Genomic DNA, 23,106 nt, shown 5'->3' with positions numbered 1-23,106 from the left:
TTATAGAGTATGGTCATCTTCATGACAAGCTCGACTTCACCGAAAACGGAGTCCATATGCGTCTTCTATGGCGTTTTTACTGGTCATATTCGAGGAAGGGTTCTCGCCATTTTCTTATGGGACTTTTATCATTTTCTTCTTATTGATATTTCTATCAAGATTGTGTTATCCCATGTCGCTAGCTTTCCAACAAACTTGGTTTCATTGAATTCAGAGTCTGTATGCGAAAGTTATGGCAGTTTCTGTCGCGAGGGGTAGTACCAATTGTGCCAAGCTGTAGTACCGCTTCCGGAGCGGTAGTCATTTTTTTAATATCGCTCCCTATAGGGAGTATCGCTCCGTCGGAATTTATTTGCACATCCTTTTTCCTCTGCATGGTTGGTGAACCTACCGAACGGTATTACCACTCCCATGAGCATAACGGTTGGATTTTTTCCCACGTATAAAAGGGTGTCTTCTTCCCCATTAAACCTTATCCGTTAAGCTCGAGTTTCCCCCCCCCCATTGTTGACCTTCTTCAAGCTTGCTAACTCTCAATCCATCCAATGATTATTGCTAGTTCTTGAGGGAAAAGAGAGAGTAGATCTAGATCCACATTTCCACCAATCACTTTCTCCTCTAAGTGAGGGGAACCCCTTGGGTCTAGATCTTGGAGTTCTTTGTGTTCCTCTTTGTTCTTCTTCTCATTTTCCTCCCTAGCATTAGTTTCTTTGGCGGGATTTGGGAGAAAAGGACTTAGGCACTCTGTGTGCCCTTGCCATTGGATTTGGTGCACAGGTTTGAGTACTCCACAGTGATACGTGGAAGTGAGAAGTTGAGAAGCTTATTACCCTTGGGTAGTTGGTACCCCTAGAAGCTTGGTGGTCCCTCGTAGCTCAGTCATTGTGGTGTAAAGCTCCAGGCAGGTGTCGGGGTCTCCAATTAAGTTGTGGAGATTGCACCGAGCATTTGTGGTCACCTCGAAGCCATATGCCATTGTGATGAAGCTTCGTGGAATTGTTGGGAGCCTCCAATTAAGTTGTGGAGAGTGCCCCAACCTTGTTTGTATGGGTTCGGTGACCACCCTCAAGGGCCCCTTAGTGGAATCACGGCATATTGCATTGTGCGAGGGCGTGAGGAGATTATGGTGGCCTTAGTGGCATCTTGGGGAGCATTGTGCCTCCACACCGCTCCAAACGGAGATTAGCATGTGCAAGGGTGTGAACTTCGGGATACATCGTCGTCTCCGCATGCCTTGGTTATCTCGTACCTGAACCCTTTACTTATGCACTTCACTTTGTGATAGCCATATTGTTTCTTGTCCTATATCTTGCTATCACTTAGTTGTTTATCTTTCTTAGCACAAGTTGTTGGTGCACATAGGTGAGCTTAGTGGTTTAAGTTTTGTGCTTGACAAATTAACCGTTAGTTTTATTCCGCATTTGTTCAAGCCTAAACCATAATTATTTTAAAGCGCCTATTCACCCCCCCCACCCCTCTAGGCGACATCCACGACGTTTCAATAAGGAGACATACCCATAGGATTTTTATAAGTTGTTCTGTAGGACCATAATGCATCATCTAATTTCTTAGACTAATTATTTCGGGACCTATTGACAATCTTTTGCAATATTAACTTTATTTCTCTATTGGTTAATTCTACTTGACCACTAGATTGAGGATGGTAGGGAGATTCAATTCTATTGTTAACATCATACCTAGCAAGTAACTTAATAAAAGCACCATGAATAAAATGTGAACCACCATCAGTCATTAAGTATCTAGGGACTCCAAAACATGGGAAAATAACTTCCTTAAGCGGTTTAATAGAGGTGTTATGATCAGCACTACTGGTTGGAATAACTTCTACCCACTTAGTGACATAATCAATAGCAACCAAAATATGTGTATACCCATTAGAGGAAGGAAAGCGTCCCATAAAATCAAATCCCCGAACATCAAATGGTTCAAAAACAAGTGAATAATTCATAGGAAGTTCTTGACGTCTGCTTATATTACCAATTCTTTGACATTCATCACAAGAAAGGACAACCTTACCATCATCTTTGAAAAGAGTAGGCCAATAAAATCCAGACAGTAATACCTTGTGTGTAGTCCTATCTCCCGCATGGTGTCCTTCATAAGCCGCGGAGTGAGACTTCCAAAATATTTGTTCATGCTCAGGTATACAATGTCCAATAATACCATCTACTCCCTCTTTATAAATATGTGGGTGATCCCAAAAGTAATATCTTAAACCAAAGAAGAAGAAAAGTGTTTTGTTGATAGGTGAAACTAGGTGGTATGTATTTAGCAACAATGTAATTAGCATAGTTAGCAAACCACGGCGTGTTCTGAGAAACATTGACCACAACTAGTTGTTCATCACGGACACAATCATCTATAGGTAGTGGGTCATCAAGAATATTTTCTAACCTAGAAAAGTTATCAGCTACGGGGTTCCCAACTCCGTTCCTATCAATGATATGCAAGTGAAATTCTTGTAGAAAAAAATCCACCTAATGAGTCTAGCTAGCTTTAGCATCTTTGTTTTCCATAAGATATTTAATAGGTGCATGATTAGTGTGAACAATTACTTTAGAATCAACAATGTAAGATCTAAATTTATCACAAGCAAACACAAGTGCGAAAAATTCCTTTTCAATGGTAGCACAATTTCTCTGGGAACCGTCTAGAGTTTTACTAGAATAATGGATAACATTTAATTTCTTATCAACTCTTTGTCCGAGAACAGCACCAACAGCAGAGTTACTTGTATCACACATAATTTCAAAAGGCAAGTTCCAATCAGGTGGTTAAACAATAGGTGGAGAACTTAAGTCTTTCTTAAGTGTTTCAAAGGCTTCTACACAATCATCATCAAAAATGAAAGGAACATCTTTCTTTAATAAATTGGTAATAGGCCTAGAAATTTTATAGAAATCTTTAATAAACCTCCTATAGAAACCAGCATGACCAAGGAAACTACAGATACCTTTAATACCTTTAGGGCATGGCATCTTCTTAATTGCATCATCTTTAATTTTGTCCACCTCAATACCTCGCTTGGAAACTTTATGACCCAAGACAATACTTTCATTTACCATAAAGTGGCACTTCTCCCAATTCAAGACAAGATTATAATTCTCACATCTCTGTAAAACTCGATCAAGGTTGCTTAAGCAATCATCAAAAGAAGTTCCATAAACGGATAAATCATCCATGAATACCTCAACAATATTTTGACAAAAATCAGAGAATATAGCATCCATACATCTTTCAAATGTATCAGGTGCATTGCATAAACCGAAAGGCATACGTCTATAAGCATAGGTTCCAAAAGCACAAGTAGAAGTGGTTTTCTCTTGATCAGGTTGTGACACATGTATTTGAGAAAAACTAGAATATCCATCTATAAAGCAAAAGTGTGCGTGCTTCGATAGTCTTTCTAGCATTTGATCTATCAAAGGTAGAGGCTGATGATCTTTTCTAGTAGCTTTATTTAATTTTCTAAAATAGTTACCATTCTATAGCCAGTCACAATTCTTTGTGGAATGAGTTCATTTTTATTATTAGGAACAACAACAATACCCCCTTTCTTAGGAACACAATGAACGTGACCACTATCAGCTATAGGATAAATTATACGTGCTTCCAAAAGCTTTAATATTTCATTTCTTACCACTTCTTTCATTTTGGGATTCAGTCTTCGTTGGTGATTAACAAGTGGTTTAGCATCTGGTTCCATATTAATCTTGTGTTGACAAAGAGCGGGACTAATGCCCTTAAGATCATCAAGAGTATAACCAATAGCAACTCGGTGCTTCCATAGAGTTTTCAACAATCTCTTTTCTTCATGCTTTGTAAGGTTAGCACTAGTAATAAGAGGATATATCTTCTTTTTCACAAGATAAGCATATTTCAAAGTGTTAGGTAATGGCATTAATTCAAACACAGGATCACACTTTGGTGGAGGAGCACATCCTAGAGTTTCAACACGCAAGTTGTGTTTAAGGATAGGTTGTTGTTCTAAGATCATTTTATCTATTTCATTATTTCACACATATGCATATCATTTTCATGGTCTAGCGAATATTGTTCTAATCGATCACTAGGAGGAGTGGTAATAGAAGAAAGACCAATTATTTCATCTTTACTACGAAATTCTTCATCATGGGGTTGCCTACTGAACTTAGAGAAATGAAACTCATGAGACATACCACCAAAATTAACACTAGAAGTTTCCCTATTGCAATATATTTTAGCATTAGTGGTGTTCAAGAAGGGCTACCAAATATTACGGTACAAAAATCATCTTGTGGTAAACAAAGAATTAGAAAATTAGTAGGGTGTTTTACCTTTCCACACAAGACTTCGACATCTCTAACAATCCCAAGTGGTGTGATGGTGCCTCTATTAGCAAGTTCCATAGTAACATCTATGTCTTCTATTTCAGTGGGTGGTATCTCATGCATAATTTCTTGATATAAAGTAAAAGGAATAGAACTAACACTAGCACCCATATCACATAAATCATGATAACAATGATCTCCAATTTTAACTAAGACGACAAACATGGCAACAACAGGTTTAATTTTATTGTTAGTATCACGTTTGGCAATTCTAGCGGCTTCATTAGAGAAATAAATAACATGCCCATCAATATTATCGACCAACGGATATTTAACAATAGCAATATTAGTCTCTACTTTGATTAGCTTAGAGGGTTTAGTTGCTCTAACATAACTTTTGTTACCATGGTTGAAGCTTTACCGTGTTCCTTTATCCTAACAGGGAAAGGTGGTTCCTCGATATAAGCAGTGGCCCCAACTTGGTCAACATTGTAAATGATAGTTTCATTTTCAACTATAAATGGATCCTCAAGAATTTATTTAGTAGGTGGATGTTATTTAAACCATTTATTTTTAGGGAGATCAACATGAGTAGCAAAGGTTTCACAAAATGAGGCTACTATCTCACAGTCAAGTCTATACTTAGTGCTAAAATAGTTGAAAGCATCGGTATTCACAAAATATTTAACACAATCAGACTCAAGTTTTATACCTCACTCTTTACCTTCGCCGAGTTCTCAATCTTCAGAGTGGCATTTAATTATTTCCAAAAGATACCACCTGAATTCAATAGTCTTCATCATAAAATAACCACAACAAGAAGTGTCGAGCATAGTTTGACCATTACAAGAAAGCGAGCATAAAAATTCTAAATAATAATTTCTCTCGGGAGCTCATTATTGGGGCATGAATATAACATTGACTTAATCCTCCCCCAAGATAGAGAGCTAAATTATCCTGTACGAGGCCAAAAATTACGGATATAATTCCGATCACGATGAACAATATGCATATGATAAAAAATTTGGTGGAACTCCAATTTCAATCGATTCCAGTTCCAAGATCTTGTATCATCACATAGCCGATACCATGTAAATGGTTCCCCCCCCCAAAGATAAAGTGTAAACCTTCTTCTTGACTTCATCTCCGTATAAACCTACAAGCTTAAATAATCCACAAACTTCATCCACATAGATTAGGTGCATATAGAGATGTGTTGTACCATCTCGTGCATATGAATTAGCTAGCAGTTTCTCTATCATACCCGAAGGAATTTCATAATAAATATTTTCAGTAGGTTCAATAGGTTGAAGGACAACCCTTTGTGTTTCCAGTCGAGGTGAAGATACCCTGAACAAACCCCTCAAAGGATAACTTTCTGTAGTGACAAGTGACAGTAAATTTCAGCACGTAATATAAATTTCCCTTACCAAATTCTGCTTACGAAAGGTGATGGGGTTATAGTCCCAGGGTAGGGTCATAGGCCTGCCCTATAGGTCCTACCCAAGGACTACCCTTCATAAGGTACAAGGCCCTTAGACAGTTCCGACTGTACTAAGGACTTCCCATCATCCAGTCGATGACGATTCCCCTCATCCAGTCGGTGACGAGCATTTAGAGCGTATTAAACGTACCCACTGGATTCCACTCTGTATATCGTAACCTCCCTGGAGGGCAACGGTCATACGTTTTCATACACCATTATTAGCATTTAAGGCATATGTTACCTATAACGTATGCATTTATTCGCCACTACTCCACCCCTGTCCACCGGACCATTGTGAAGCGCAGCGCACTCTATATAAGCCGCCCTTCCCCACTAGTGCAGGGGTTGGCATTTACTGTAACCCATATTCCACTCAACTTTAAGCTCCCAAGAGCACTGATATGTAGGGCTTTTACCTCCACCATAGAGGGTCCTGAACTCATACAACCTTGCCGTAGCTAAGGCTCTGCCCATCCTTTCGTACCCTACACATCTACTGTCAGACTTATACCCACGACAGTTGGCGCCCACCGTGGGGCAGGCGTCTAAGCGACTTCTGGCGAGTTGGGACTTTGTCTTTTCATCATGACGTCCGGTGGAGATTTGTGCATGGGTCATGAGATCCTCTACGGCGCACTCTCCTTCATCATCGACGATTCGGCATGGCATCGGGATGCGCCCCTCGACGTCGAGGCGCTCCCCAGTCGTGGGGCTACACACTTCCTTGTCGGTGCCCGTGGTGTCCTTCTTCTCCAGCAATCGGCTTCGGTGTCGATCTGCGCCCCCGTCACGCGCCGCAACAAGCGGTCCCACCGTTCGCGGCTCCAGCGTTGGGTGCGACACGCTCAGGCGCGCCAGAACGCGTCCTCTCAAGTGGCGGTCCTTGAGTCGGTTGTGGTCGCGCTGCTATCCCAGTGCTCAGACTCAGTTCCGACTGAGTTGCCTTCCGAGTACTTGGGTCGCGTGCTCACAGCCGAAGTTCTCATGGCCAATTCCCATGAAAGTCCCCGCCAGACTGGTCGGAACGAGCACGAGGTCGGCGAGTCATCCGGCGCTCGCCGTCAACCCCACCGTTCTGCCAGTCGACGCACTCGTCAGAGCAACGTGGAGGTGTTCCGCACACCCGTCCTCAACCTGGCTGCCGCTGCCAAGATAGCCGATTCCCTCCAACCGACTGATTCAGAGGCTGGTAGAGGGATCGAGCAGATCCGTGCCCTGTTGCACACAGCACAGCAGCAGAATTCGGCGGTCTCCCAGTCGCACAACAGGATCCACAACAGTTCTTTTCATGCGAACACGCATCGGTCGGTTTACAGCCCCGATTCTCAACAGCGACGCAGAGGAGGCAGCCGTTCCATGAATCCCGAAGATCGTCGCCGTTCACACACCCCTCCGCGGGGTGGGCCTTACGGGTGCCGACATCATGATGATCGGCGTTCAGTCGGTGACACGTATGATCCAAGGCCCGACGCAAGGGGGTACATCGCCCAGAGGAAGGTCGACACGAGTCGAGCCCACCGCGATGGTCACGAAAGAGACCGTCCGAGTGGAAGGAGGGCCATCGTCTCTGGCCCTAAGTGCTTCAGTCGGGCCATCCGTTCAGCTGACATCCCTCCTAACTTCCGATTGGCGACGGGGATCAGCAAGTTTATAGGAGAATCCAAGCCAGAAACGTGGCTGGACGACTACCGAGTGGCGGTCCAGATCGGTGGCGGAGATGACCAGGTCGCCATGAAACATCTCCCCCTGATGCTCGACGGCTCGGCACGAGCGTGGCTGAACCAGTTGGCCCCTTCAAGCATCTACAGCTGGGCAGATCTGGCCCGAGTCTTCATCAGGACCTTCGAGGGCACGTGCAAACGCCCTGCTCGTCTCGTGGAGCTCCAGCACTGTGTTCAGAAGCAGAATGAGCCCCTGCGCGATTTCATCCAGCGTTGGACGACCCTCTACCACACGGTGGAGAACGTCACAGAGCACCAAGCAGTCTACGCCTTCAAGGCAGGCATGCGATACAGAGATCTGTACCTTAAGTTCGGTCGGACAGGCGACATCTCCATGAGCAAGATGATGGAGATAGCCGCACGCTATGCAAATGGTGAAGAAGAGGACCGCATTCGTAGCGGCAAGCATAAAGCAGTCGTCGATGGAGATGGGAACAGCACTCGGAAGAAGAAGCAGAAAGCTCCGTCCACTCCGCAGGCAGAGGCAGCAGCCGTTACCAATGCCAAGTTCAAGGGCAAGGGGAAAGCTCAGTTCACCCCCAAGAAGAAGCAGTTCGGAAACTCCATCCTGGATCAGCCATGTCCAATCCACACGAAGATGGACGAAGAAGGAAACGCCATATTCCCGAAGCACACCACTCGGCAATGTCGCCTCCTGATCCAAGGGTTCGGCGAAGGGCAGCCGAGTGAAAAGGACAATGAACAGGATGGTGAGGACAAGGAGGATCCGTTCCCCCAAGTCCATGCAACACTGATGATTTTTGCTGACGTGGAAAGCAAGAGTCGACTGAAGCTGGTGAACAGGGAGGTGAACATGGCCACCCCAACCAACCCCATGTTCCTCAAATTGTCTCAGACTGCGATCACCTTTGACCAGTCGGATCATCCAGCACACGTGCCCACCCCAGGGAGGCAGGCTCTGGTCGTTGACCCGGTGGTGGAAGGAGTCCGACTGCGCAAAGTCCTCATGAACGGCGGCAGCGGCTTGAACATCATGTATGCCGACACTCTCAAGGGGATGGGCATTCTGATGTCCAAACTTAGCGAGAGCAGCATGCAATTCCATGGAGTCGTCCCTGGACGAAAGGCCAAGTCACTCGGCCAGATCGCGTTGGACGTCGTTTTCGGCTCCGACAAGAACTTCCGCAAGGAAAAGCTGACATTCGAGGTGGTGGACTTCCAGAGTGCATACCATGCGATTCTGGGCCGTCCGGCGTATGCGCGTTTCATGGCCCGTCCATGTTACGTGTATCTGAAGCTGAAGATGCCGGGTCCCAAAGGTGTGATCACTGTCACAGGCAATCGGCAGCGGGCCGAGGAGTGTCTGCAGCAGGGGTCGAGGATCGCCGATCAGCAGATGGCTATCCTCGAGCTGGACGAGTACAAGAAGACAGCCGACCCCGCTGACTTGATGCGTTCGAAGAAGCCAGCTTTGGAGTCCGCATTCCAGTCGGCGGGAGACACCAAGAAGGTCAGCATCCACCCAGCGGACGACACCGCTGCCTCGACGAACATCTCCACCACCCTCGATCCAAAATAGGAAGCCGAGCTCATTCAATTCCTCCGTGAGAACTGGGACATTTTCGCATGGAAGCCCGCTGACATGCCAGGTGTACCCAGGGAGTTGGCTGAGCACCGACTGCTTGTGGATCCTGATGCTCGTCCTGTCCGAGAACGCCTGCGTCGGTCCGCCGCGCACAAGAGGAAGGCAATCGGAGAGGAGGTGGCTAAACTTTTGGCAGCCAACTTCATTCGCGAGGTACACCACTCTGAGTGGCTCGCCAATGTTGTCATGGTGCCCAAGAAGTACAAGTCTCTCCGAATGTGCATCGACTTCAAGCATCTCAATAAGGTCTGCCCGAAAGACCATTTCCCGCTCCCCCGCATCGATCAAATTGTTGATTCGACTGCGGGTTGCGAGCGTTTGTCATTCCTTGATGCCTACTCGGGATATCATCAGATCCATCTATATGGTCCCGATGAATTAAAAACAGCCTTCATCACCCCATTCGGGTGCTTCTGCTACATCACTATGCCATTCGGTTTGAAGAATGCAGGAGCAACTTTTATGCGCATGATCCAAAAATGCCTCCTTGACCAGATCGGTCGAAATGTGGAGGCGTATATGGATGATATCATAGTCAAGTCACGCAAAGGTTCCGACCTGCTGACTGACTTGGCAGAAACATTCACCAACCTTCGTAGGTACGATATCAAGCTCAACCCTGCCAAGTGTTCATTCGGTGTTCCCAGCGGAAAGTTACTCGGTTTCTTCGTTTCCGAACGAGGGATCGATGTCAACCCCGAAAAGATCGGGACCATCGTCCGAATGGAGCGGCCAGTCAGAATACATGATGTTCAAAGGCTGACAGGTTGCCTAGCGGCTTTGAGCAGGTTTATCAGTTGACTCGGCGAGAAGGCGCTACCTCTGTACCGACTCATGAAGAAATCAGATACTTTCGAGTGGACAGACGAAGCCCAAATTGCATTCGACGACCTCAAAGCCCTGCTTTCCACCCAGCCGGTTCTTAGTGCCCCGCTCAGTAAAGAACCCCTTCTTCTATACATCGCGGCTACAAATCAAGTCGTCAGCACTGTTCTCACAGTCGAACGCGAAGAAGAAGGCAAAGCGTACAAGGTTCAGCGGCCAGTATATTATGTCTCCGAAGTCCTCACTCCTTCCAAGCAGAGGTATCCCCATTATCAAAAGCTTATTTACGGGATCTACATGACTGCGAAGAAGGTGGCTCATTATTTCCAAGACCACCCGGTGTCTGTCGTTTCTGATGCTCCGTTGTCGGAAATCCTCCACAATCGGGACGCATCAGGCCGAGTGGCGAAGTGGGCAATGGAGATGTTATACTGCGACATCAAGTTCGAAGCCAAGAAGGCTATAAAGTCTCAAGCTCTGGCTGACTTCATAGCAGAATGGGTAGAACAACAGCAACCGACTCACATCTACTCGGCTCATTGGACAATGTTCTTCGATGGGTCCAAGATGTTGAATGGCTCCGACGCTGGCGTAGTGATCATATCGCCAAAAGGTGATAAACTCAAGTATGTGTTGCAGATACATTTCGATTCCTCCAACAACGAGGAAGAGTATGAAGCTCTCCTTTATGGATTGCGCATGGCCATCAGACTCGGCGTCCGTCACCTGATGGTTTATGGCGATTCAGATTTGGTGGTTAATCAAGTGATGAAGGAGTGGGATGTAAGGAACCCCACCATGACTACATAGTGCAATGCAGTGAGGAAGCTCGAGAAGAAGTTTGAAGGTCTGGAACTTCACCATGTTCCGCGACTGAAAAATCAAGCAGCTGATGAATTGGCGAAACTTGGATCCCCTCGGAGACCAGTCTCGAGTGATGTCTGCCTCGAGCAACTACATCTCCCCTCGGTGAAAGAAGATCCTTTTACAAAGGAACCAGTACAACCGAAGAGCTCAACAGATCCGACTGAAGTCGAGGTCCCTGCTGTGGTTGATTTGATCATGGAGATTCTTGCTCTCATCCCCAATTGGACTGTGTCGTTCATTGCGTACATCCTGAGGCAAGAACTACCAGAAGACGAAGTCCAAGCTAGGCAGATCCTCCGCAGGTCGAAGTCCTTCACCGTCATTGATGGCCAGTTGTACAAGGAAAGTGTTTCAAGCGTCCTTCAACGATGCATCTCCCCTGAGGAGGGACAGTTAATCCTGGAAGAAATTCACTCGGGAACCTGCGGCCATCATGCCTCCTCAAGAGCAATCGTCGCCAAAGCATTCAGAGCTGGTTTCTTCTGGTTGCAGGCGAATGAAATGGCGAAGGATATGGTCGACCGATGCGAAGGCTGTCAGATCTACTCAAAGAAGTCCCACAAGCCAACATCTGCGCTGAAGACAATCCCTCTTGTTTGGCCATTCGCAGTGTGGGGATTAGATACAGTTGGTCCATTCAGAACAGGCCAAGGGGGATTCACACATCTGTTGGTGGCAGTCGACAAGTTCACCAAGTGGATTGAAGCCAAGCCCATCAAGAAGCTCGACACCCTTACGGCCATGAAGTTTGTCAGAGACATCATCTCCAGATTCGGGGTATCGCACAGCATAATCACTGACAATGGCACAGACTTTGACTCAGACAGATTCAAAGGTTTCTGCACAGGCCAAGGTATCCGAGTGGATTTTGCATCTGTGGTGCATCCCCAAACAAACGGGCAAGCAGAGCGGGCGAATGGACTTATTCTTCAAGGGTTGAAGCCTCGACTCCTGCGAGAAGTTGGACATGCTGCCGGCGCATGGGTCACCAAGCTGCCTTCGGTGTTGTGGGGCCTCCGCACAACTCCAAATAGATCTATAGGGCGATCCCCGTTCTTCCTCGTTTATGGAGCAGAGGCAGTCCTTCCGAGTGACTTGCTTCACAACTCTCCACGAGTCGAACTCTTCTCCGAAGCCGCAGGAGAGCAAGCCAGGCAAGACGGAGTGGATCTTCTAGAAGAAGAGCGCGAGATGGCACTGACTCGCTCAACAATTTATCAACAAGACCTGCGGCGTTTTCATGAGCGGCACGTCAGGAGTCATACATTCCAAGCAGGCGACCTAGTGCTCCGAGTGGATCAGCAGAGACCTCACAAGTTGGCCTCCGCCTGGGAATGACCCTTCATCATCTCCAAGGTGCTGAACAACGGAGCATATCGACTCTACAACCTCGACAGGGAAATGGATGAGCCGCGAGCATGGAACGGAGATCTCCTGAAGCGCTTCTACACGTGACCGCCGTCGGAGGCGATGTAAAGATGAAGTATCATTGAAGTAATACAAAGCAGATTGATTTCTTGCAAATTCAAAATTCTTCCGCGTTGGCAGACTCCGGTCTAAAAAATTAAAAATTCGCTTCGAGTGCACACTAACAGTCGCACTCGGGGACTTAGCTGCGACCCAGAATCACCTAAGTACAAACTCTCTCCGAGTGTGCACTAAACGTCGCACTCGGGGACTTAGCTAGGATCCAGAATCTCCTAAGTACCAACTCTCTCCAAGTGTGCACTAAAGGTCGAACTCGGGGACTTAGCTGCGATCCAGAATCACCTAAGAACAAACTCTCTCCGAGTGTGCACTAAAGGTCGCACTCGGGGACTTAGCTGCGATCCAGAATCACCTAAGTACAAACTCTCTCCGAGTGTGCACTAAAAGTCGCACTCGGGGACTTGGCTATGATCCAGAATCGCCTAAGTACAAACTCTCTCCGAGTGTGCACTAAAAGTCGCACTCGGGGACTTAACTGCAATCCAGAATCGCCTAAGTACAAACTCTCTCCGAGTGTGCACTAAAGGTCGCACTCGGGGACTTAACTACGATCCAGAATCGCCTAAGTACAAACTGTCTCCGAGTGTGTACTAAAGGACGCACTCGGGGACTTAGCTGCGATCCAGAATCGCCTAAGTACAAACTCTCTCCGAGTGTGCACTAAAAAACGCACTCGGGGACTTAGGTGCGATCCAGAATCGCCTAAGTGCAAACTCTCTCCGAGTGTGCACTAAAGGTCGCACTCGGGGACTTAGCTGCGATCCAGAATTGCCTAAGTAAAAAGCTTCCTTCGAGTGTATCCTAGAGATCCACTCGGAGGCTTAGCAGACCCTCATTGAGGCTCATGTGGATCTGAAGACAACTGACAACTACATGAGTAGCAACTCGCTCCGAGTGCGACCTTACAGTCGCGCTCGGGGACTTAGCTGCGATCCAGAATCGCCTAAGTAAAAATGCTTCCTTCGAGTGTATCCTAGAGATCCACTCGGAGGCTTAGCAGGCCCTCATTGAGGCTCATGTGGATGCGAAGACAACTGACAACTACATGAGTAACAACTCGCTCCGAGTGCGCACTCGGAGACTTCACAGACCCTCATTGAGGCTCATGTGGATGTGAAGACAACTGACAACTACATGCTCCGCATGTTTGCCATTGGCTTCACCAAGAAACGCTAAACAAAAACCACGAGCCAAAATCGTGTCAAAAAAAAATTCTGGCGAAAGAAGAGCAAAATATTCGATTCGAATTCAAAGTTGGATCTACGATAGTCGGCTCGGTGTGGATCAAGCTTATCCACACCAAACCACGAATGTGACGGCCAACAGCAGTGGCCAAAGTTTGATACAGATACCACTCGGCATACCGAGGTAAAGTTTTTCAAGCGTCACGAGGACTGGCACCGGGACTGGTAGGCTCCACAAAGGTGTTAAGGTCGATCCCGTCTGCGATGCGAGTGGCGGTCTCAAGGAAGGTCTCTATGAAGTCTTCGAATCGATGCTTCTTGGTGTTGGCGACCTGCAACGCCTTCAGCTTTTCTTTGCGAGCTTCCTTGCAGTGCACTCGGACCAGCGATAGCGCCACGTCCGCACCACAACGAGCGGCAGACTTCTTCCATGCCTGCACTCTGTTCGGGACGCCCTCCAGCCGAGTCATCAACCCTTCTATTTCCCGCCGGGAATCGTCTTCGGGCCACAGTTCCTTGTCGATCCGGCCGATGACCTCTCTCAAGCGGCCAATGAAAGGTCCCACTCTGCCAAGGCGAATATGCGCTCGGAGCATGTCCCGATTGGCTCCGTCGCCGAGAGGAACGTTCGGAATAACCGACCGCTCAATGTCAGTTGCTTCAGCCTGAGCGTCCATACAAAAATCTGCAAAGCAAAGACGAGCAGAAAGTAAGCGCATAATGAACTACAAAGTCAGGAAGCACTCGGCAAAAAGCTTACCACCGAGCAGCGCAATCATCTTCCTTGCCCAGTCGCTGACGTACTTCTCCTGCGAAATGCACCGACTGTTCATCAACTTCATCTGACCCATCAGTTCAGTTCTTTGCTTGCCCATTTTCTCAATTTCGGCCTCCAATGCGTTGTTGGTCTCCCGGGACTCTTCCAAAGACTTCCCTCGGTCAGCAAGAGCCCCCTTCACACTAGCTAAGTCATTCACAGCCGCCTCCAATTCCGCAGCAAGCTGAATCTTTTCAGCCTTCAGAGCATTGTATGCGGATCCCATTTTGCAAGTCTTCTGCAAATCAGCGCAAAGGGAAGATCAGACACATTCAACAAGGAAAACAATAAAAGCTCAAAGTTCTTCAGACCCCTGCCGACGCAAGAAGTCGACAGCGGTCTCGGGGACTACACCCAGTGGTTTCACTGAAAGTGACCCCACTGGCATGAAGCTCGAACAGGTCTGCCCTATTGAGCTACATGACAAAAAACAAGCCTATGAGACTACTATTACCCGACCTGAGTAAACTACTCTCGGGGACTACTTCCAGTGGGTGCACTCGGAGTGCCCCCGCTGGTACCATTCGGGCAGATCAGTTCTGATCCGATCAAGTCACGGAAAATGTATATAAAGACAACTGCCGGTGCAAGCACTCGACAGAAGTCTCGGGGACTACACCCACTTGGTTCACTCGGAGTGAACCCACTGCAAAATAATCCTACTGTATCCGAGTATATCACTTAAACCCCAGTGGGTTACAAGAGGAAAGTAAACACTTACTAGTGCACTTACTCAGATATCGTCCCGGAGCTCCAAGCTTCTCTTGTACAAAGATGCGATGGAGTCGTACGCTCCCTTGGCATCACCCACTATCAACTCCTCCTGCACCATGGCCTCCTTGGCGGGTCCCACTTGGTCTTCCGGGGGGTGTCGGGCATCGTACTGGACGGTCGACGGACCCGGCACGACAGGAGACTCCTTGGGCATCCCAAGTCCCGCACCAGTCGGTTCAGCCGCGAGGGGCACTGCCTCAGTCGACGGCATCGTCTCGGTCGGCGGCGCGTCCATGGTGGGAGCAGCAGCAGATGGAGCAGCCTCAAGAACAAGCGCCAAAGTTTTCCCTGACCCCTTCTGGTCGTCCTCCTCCAGATGAATTGCCTCTGAAGGAAGCCCGACTGTACAACATGAGATTACCGAAAAAGGGCAAGATTAAAGACAGAACTCGCGAAACAATAATGCGAACTCTCGGAGTCGTCACAGCGTACCTTGCTGGGATGTAGCAGCGTTGTCCATATCCATAGGATCATCGTCCTGGCGTGGCAGAGAGGTGGCGGAGGTAGCAGCTCTGTCGAGTAAAATCCACTCGACCGATAAGCATGAGTTCAATCAAATACTGAAAGAAGATAGGAGAACAAGTCACTTACGCTGAGGCAACTGGAACAGCGATCCTCATCCGAGGCAAAGCTTTCCGAGGCTTGGACCCACTCAGTTTGGCCAACTTGGAAGGTTGGTCCGTGGGCTCGGCAGCAGCGTCCTTGGTCCTCTTCACGCTCCGAGCACTCGAAGCCACGGGAGGGGCTGGCGGAGCACTCGGGGCCGCTGGAGGAGCCGACGGAGTCGTAGGTTCGTGACCACGCTTGGTTCGAGGCTCTGATGGTGGAGGTGGCGAGCTCTGCTCCCCAACTTCCCCCTCCTCTTCGGTCTCCTCCTCCGTCTCCCCACTGTCGGAGACGTAGTCGGCACTGTCCACGCTTCCCTCCTGGCTGCCCTCCTCTTCCTCAGCTGGATTCCCGTTCGAGACGGGAGAATACCAGTTGGTCCACGCCTGCACAAAATACAGTGACAACATCAGACGTCAGGCGGTGATACGAGAAAAAGCGATAAATCTAAGAGGATTGAAATCACTCGACAAGATGTGCTCACCTCATTCGGAGGAGGATTGTCAGCACGGAAGGGCTTCACTCGTCGGGCTCCTCTGGGGTTATCGCAGGCGCCTGTGATGCTGCGGACCCACGCCGTCACAACCTCCCCGGTCACACATTCTGGATGAGTCCGACTGGAGTCCCCAGGCCCCGCGTAGTGCCACATGGCGTGGTGTCGAGCTTGCAGCGGCTGGATGCGCCGACCTAGAAAAGTCTCCAGCAAATCTGTGCCGGTGACTCCCTTGCGGACGACATCTATCAGCGCTTCGACCAGAGGTTGGATCTGGATCTTTTCCACCTTCGAGAGCGCAAGCTGCCTGGGAGGACCCTGTCGGTCCAGGCTGAAAGGTGGCAGCCGAGTTGCAGGATTCGGACAAGCGACGTCCTGGCAATAGAACCAAGTCGACTGCCAGTTCCTAACTGACTCGCACAACTGAAGAGGGGGGTAGCTACTTTTGGTTTTCTTCTGGAAGCCTAAGCCCCCACAGAGCTGGAGGATATGGGTTTTGTCGTCCGACTGGCTAAGTTTTTTGATAGTTTGGGACCTAGCGGAGAAGATGTACTTAGAGAGCCACCAATGGGGGGGACAACCGATAAAGCACTCGCAAAGCACAACGAATGCAGCAAGATGGGCTATCACGTTTGGAGGAAAATGATGGAGCTGCGCCCCGAAGTGGTTCATAATACCTCTAAAGAAGGGCTGAGGAGGCAGAGAGAAGCCCTTGTACATGTGACTGCGCAGCAAGACGTGCTCTCCCTCCTGCGGCGCCGGCTCCGTCTCGCCCTCCGCCGGTAGCCTCCACGACTTGTTGGCAATCATGCCTTGCTCCACCAACTCCAGCAGTTCGTCCACCGTCACCGTGGAGGGGAGGAAATCCCCCTGGATCCAACCCGCCGGCAGTGCCCGCTGTCGCCGCTGAGCAGGGGCCGCCGCTTTCTTCTTCTTCTTCTGCGACTCGAGCTTGCTCGTCTGCCCCTTCGTCATGGTGGAGGCAGCAGATCCACAGAGGAGGAGAGGAAGGAGGAGGCTTGGAGCGTGCAGGGAGCTGCGGGAGAAGCGAGGCGAGTGCGAGTAATCAGGGGAGCGCAACGAGAAACCCCCACTGGAGAGGTTTAAATAAGCTTCCGACTAGGTCACTAACAGGTGGCCCCGAAATCTTATCCCCCGACCGGCTGCTGCGATATTAGTGGAGAAGATGAAGGCGTGGTAATCGAGGCGGCAGAAACTACTCGATGATGATGTCGTCATCCCCGCTGAGCGCGCGGCAACCGAAATTTGAGGATCCCGGAAAATCCGCCGCTGTGAGTTGACCGGTCACGTCGAATGATTCTGCGGAAGCACTCGGTCCCTGACGGTTCGTTTCACGGATATATTCACTCGGATCACTGGTCGAGAGGATAAAATGGATCGAGGCAAACAACGCCAAAGTCACATCCATACCAGTCGGATCCGTATTCCAGGCATCACTTCATCGTTCCAACCCCGATCCATTCGGGGACTAATGATGGGGTTATAGTCCCAGGGTAGGGTCATAGGCCTGCCCTATAGGTCCTACCCAAGGACTACCCTTCATAAGGGACAAGGCCCTTAGACAGTTCCGACTGAACTAAGGACTTCCCATCATCCAGTCGGTGACGTTTCCCCCATCATCCAGTCGGTGACAAGCATTCGGAGCGTATTAAACGTACCGACTGGATTCCACTCTGTATATCGTAACCTCCCTAGAGGGCAACGGTCATACGTTTTCATACACCATTATTAGCATTTAAGGCATACGTTACCTGTAACGTATGCATTTATTCGCCACTACTCCACCCCTGTCCACCGGACCGTTGTGAAGGGCAGCGCACTCTATATAAGCCGCCCTTCCCCACTAGTGCAGGTGTTGGCATTTACTGTAACCCATATTCCACTCGACTTTAAGCTCCCAAGAGCACTGAGACGTAGGGCTTTTACCTCCACCGTAGAGGGGCCTGAACTCATACAACCTCGCCGTAGCTAAGGCTCTGCCCATCCTTTCGTACCCTACACATCTACTGTCAGACTTATACCCACGACAAACGGCGTTTCACTCTCCAGCAACGGTGCGAGGAAAGAGTCTTGATAACCCACAAGAATAGGGGATAAATCGTAGTACTTTTATAAGTAAGTGTGTCGAACCCAGTGAGGAGCACAAGAAAATGACAAGCGATTTCTAGCGAGGTAATTTCTGCAAGCACTAAAATAGTGGTAATAAGTTGTTTGATAGCAAGATAATTGTAACAAGTAACGAGTAGCAATAGTCACAATAATTGGAGCAAGGTAGACCAATATTTTTGTGGCAAAGGATAGGCAAAATGGTTTCTTATAATAAGAAAAGCATTCTTGAGGGCACACGGGAATTTCATCTAGTCACTTTCCTCATTTTGGAATAAATTGTGTTTCGTACTATAATAATTTGATATGTGGGTGGACCGGTGGTTGAGTGTTGTTCTTACTTGCAAAAACCTCCCACTTATGATTAACCCCCTCACAAGCATCCACAAGTACGAGAAAGGTATTAAGAATAAATTCTAACCATGGCATTAAACATAGGGATCAAAATCAGCCCCTTGCAGAGTAGCGCATAAACTAGGGTTTAAGTTTCTGTCACTCTCGCAGCCCATCATCTAATAACTACTCCCCAATGAATTCCCTTAGGTCCAAAGATGGTGAAGTGTCATGTAGTCGGCGTTCACATAACACCAGTAAGGGTATCACAACATTCATACCATCAAAATATCGAACGAATATCAACTTCACATGACTACTTATAACATGACTTCTCTCGTGGCCTCTAGAACAAAAGTAACTACTCACAAGTGATGAACACGATCATGATCAATAGGGTATTAAATATCATATTGGTTCTGAACATATGATCTTCCAAGAAATAAACCATGAAGCATCAACTACAAGATGTAATCAACACTACTAGTCACCCCCGCGGTACGAATCTAAGGTTCCAGTACAAGATTGAGCACAAGAGATGAACTAGGGTTTTGAGAGGAGATGGTCTTGTTGAAGATGTTGATGAAGATTGTCCACCCCAACATGTGAGGGTTGTTGGTAATGACGATGGCCTCGATTTCCCTCTCGAGGAGGGAAGTTCCCCTGGTGGAATCGCTCCATCCTAGAAGTCCTCCCCTTATCTTTTGTAGGTTCAAACTTAACGTATACGAGAATATGGCTGCAAGAAGTGGTCTAGTGGGCACCTGGGGACTGGCACATAAACTAGGGTTTAGCGTCTGGTTCCATTTTTATCTTGTGCTGACAAAGAGTGGGACTAATCTCCTTACGATCATAAAGAGTATACCAAATAGCAGCTCGGTGCTTCCTTGGAATTTTCAACAATCTCTTTTCTCCATGATCTGTAAGCACTGATAATAACACGATATATCTTCTTTTCATCAAGATAAACATATTTCAAACTGTCAGGTAATTGCTTTAATTCAAACAAGGGATCACCCTTTGGTGGATGAGGACCTCCTAGAGTTTCAACAGACAAGTTGTGTTTAAGGTTAGGTTCTTGTTCAAAGAACATTTTATCTATTTCATTTCTTTCACGCATATGCATATCATTTTCATGGTCTAGAAAATATTGTTCTAATGGACCACTAGGAGGAATGGCAATATAGGCAAGACCAATTATTTCATCTTTGCTAGGTAATTCTTTATCACCAGGTTGACTACTAAACTTAGAGAAATTAAACTCATGAGACATACCACCAAAAATAACACTACAATTTCCCTTTTTCTATATATTTCAGCATTGACGGTGTTCAAGAATGGTTTACCAAATATTATGGGACAAAATCATCTTGTGGTGAATCAAGACCTAGAAAATTAGTAGCGTATTTTATCTTTCCACACAAGACTTCAACATCTCTAACAATCCCAAGTGGTGTGATGGTGCCTCTATTAGCAAGTTCAATAGTAACATCTATGTATTCTATTTATCTCTAAAATCATTGAAAGCGTCGGTATTCATAAAAGACTTAACACAATCAAACTCTAGTTTTATACTTGACTCTTTTCCTTCGCTGAGTTCCCAATCTTTAGAGTGTCATTTAGTTATTTCCAAAAAATCCCACCTGAATTCAATAGTCTTCTTCATAAAAGAACCTGAACAAGAAGTATCGAGCATGGTTTGATCATTACGAGAAAGTCGAGCATAAAAATTCTGAATAATAATTTCTCTTGGGAGCTCATTATTGTGGCATGAATATGACATTTACTTAAGCATCCAACAAGATAGATTGATACTTTCTCCTTCACAACGCCAAAAACTATAGATATAATTCCGATCACGATGAAAAAGATGCATTGGATAATTTTTTGGAGAAACTCCATTTTCAATCGATTCCAATTCCAAGATCATGTATCATCACATAGCCTATACCATGTCAATGCTTCCCCCCTGTCGGGACCCCAATCCTAAGCCATACAAATCCATCTTGTAACACATCACACCACTTTGCAGCCTCGTGCAAAGTAAACTCCACGACTGCCACCTTACCTTGGCCGGGACCGTTTGCATATTTTGGCTCACGTATATGAATGTGTCGCTAGCAATCATATGTCAGATAATCCGGGTCTACATGACTAGTTATAAATCTAAGTGGCACATCCGTACAAGGACACGCATACATAACCCAGCAAAGCAGGTGTCAGTCAACGACAACTATAGACGAGTCGTAGCAAGCTACATGGACTCCATTACACCGCGTGACATTTCCCCGAAGGGACAGACATAGCAGCAAAGAAGGATACATGCCGGTCAACCAATATGTCCGGAGCAATAGCAAGCTACCAAGGCTCAGTGGAAGCACAAAGGGCCATTTCCCTGTAAAGAGTACTACTAGAGGCACACAACTAGGTGTCAAATCCCACACATACAATGCATATCAAAACGTACACGTAATATGCACGATATGTGTAGATACAACATGGCATCACAACACAACTCTACGACTCAAGCATTTATTAAAGACTCATAAGAGTCAACATAGTGTGATATTGCAAATAGGGGTCACATGACCCAACACTTAAGTCATACAAGCATCAAACGGAAGCATATCTTGTGTGGGTACATACATCTACTAAAAGTGGCTGGAAGAGCCTGAAAATCTACAACGACCCTACCAAAGGAGCCAGACCTCTATTTGGGATTCCCAAGCTATTCCGGTCAACATCGAACACCTTGCATAGAAAACCAATAGCGAGACTAATGTATCCTCTGCAAAAACATAAATTAAGCAACCGTGAGTACAAAGGTACTGAGCAAGACTTACGTCAGAACTATCTACATATGCATTAGTATCAATGAAGGGGTTGTGGAGTTTAATTTCAACAAGCCAGCTTTGACTTTTAGCTAACCTGTACTACGACTACAAGTTCTTTCTTTGAGGTGGGATATCACACACGAGTCCACATATTCACCAATTCAATACACCACTATGGATCCACTCTCGTCTCCCTACGAGAAGGCCATCCATAGCACTCATACTTATATTGCATGTTTTAGAGTATCCATTTGAAGTTGTCTATGTACCACATAATGTTTCCAAGTAGTCCATATCCGAGGAAGCAGCTATTCGAACAGATTAAATCACCCTGCAGGGGTATACTTCTTCACACACACTCTCACCACTTATCACCATATGCACGTCATGCATCTCGGCAACCTTCAAGCGGAAGCACTGACATTGGCGTCGGCCACGACCATTAACCACACAAGAACCTAGTCCAAGTTTAACGCCAATTTGAGACTGAACCCGCAAGGTAGTCCGGCCGAAGTTTCCTCAACGGCATCAAACGATGTGCGCAACGTTCCACAAGCCCACCATTCGGGTGCTACTTGGTACATCGTGCCATTGTGCATCTACCGCACTCAAACCTACCCTATCGGGCAGAGCTAAACATGGCCGCCAACACTTTTCCTATAAACACCAGAAACTAGTTGCAACTCCTGGACAGAGATCTAGGCGATTAATAAGCCTAGAGGGTCCATTGGTTTTGGGCCCAATGCGTGGTAGTATCTTGTCTTGATAACATATACAGAACTCAATTCTGAAGGACGGTCCCCATGAGACAACCCGCCATGTACTCCTACATGGCCTCTCATCGCTACCTTTACCAAATTGGATTCACATACTTTAGTCTCATACAGTAGGACATGAACACAACCATTCCGTTCATCAGTTAGAAGGATCAGACCCAACACAACTCGATGCATAGCAGGCATAGTAAACAAGTATGGATGAGTAAGCACAACAAGGCTCAAGCAGTTGCTACTCATGCTAAATGGTTTCAACTATTTACTGTGACAAAGATAGGTCATGCAAAGGAATGGGTTCAACTACCGAGAACAAATAACAGTTGAATCGTTGTTGTCCTAATGCATTTAAAAGAGACTAGGAGCGAGAGAGTGGGATTGTATCGGAAATCTCAAGGGGGGTTGCTTGCATCGCACGTTTGAAGATAGAAATGAGTCTTCATTGGTGTCAACGATCAAAATGTCAGAACCATCGTCTACCGAGGGGGAACAGCACCGGAAATAGAAAAAGAATAACATTTACTCCATAGAAATGCAACACTATGATGCATGATCATTACATGGCAATATACTATTTATTGAGCTAATGCATCTAGCAACAACATTAAATGAAGTTGGTTTGAACCAAGGTTCAAATTCAAACTTCATATGTGGATATTTAAATGGAATTTATTTGATTTGTCCAAAACAGAGGACAAAAGTTGTTCTAATATGCACGAAAATGCCATAAACATATTCTTTGAATTTTTCTGATATTTTTTCATATATAATTTAGTTTCATCCGAGTTATAGTTCATTTTCTATTATTTTTAGGAGTTTTAAACATTTTTTGAAAATAGAT

Source organism: Hordeum vulgare, chromosome 7H (genome assembly GCF_904849725.1).
Source record: "Hordeum vulgare subsp. vulgare chromosome 7H, MorexV3_pseudomolecules_assembly, whole genome shotgun sequence".
Classification (NCBI taxonomy): Eukaryota; Viridiplantae; Streptophyta; class Magnoliopsida; order Poales; family Poaceae; genus Hordeum; species Hordeum vulgare.
Note: the sequence above shows the minus strand (reverse complement) of the source record.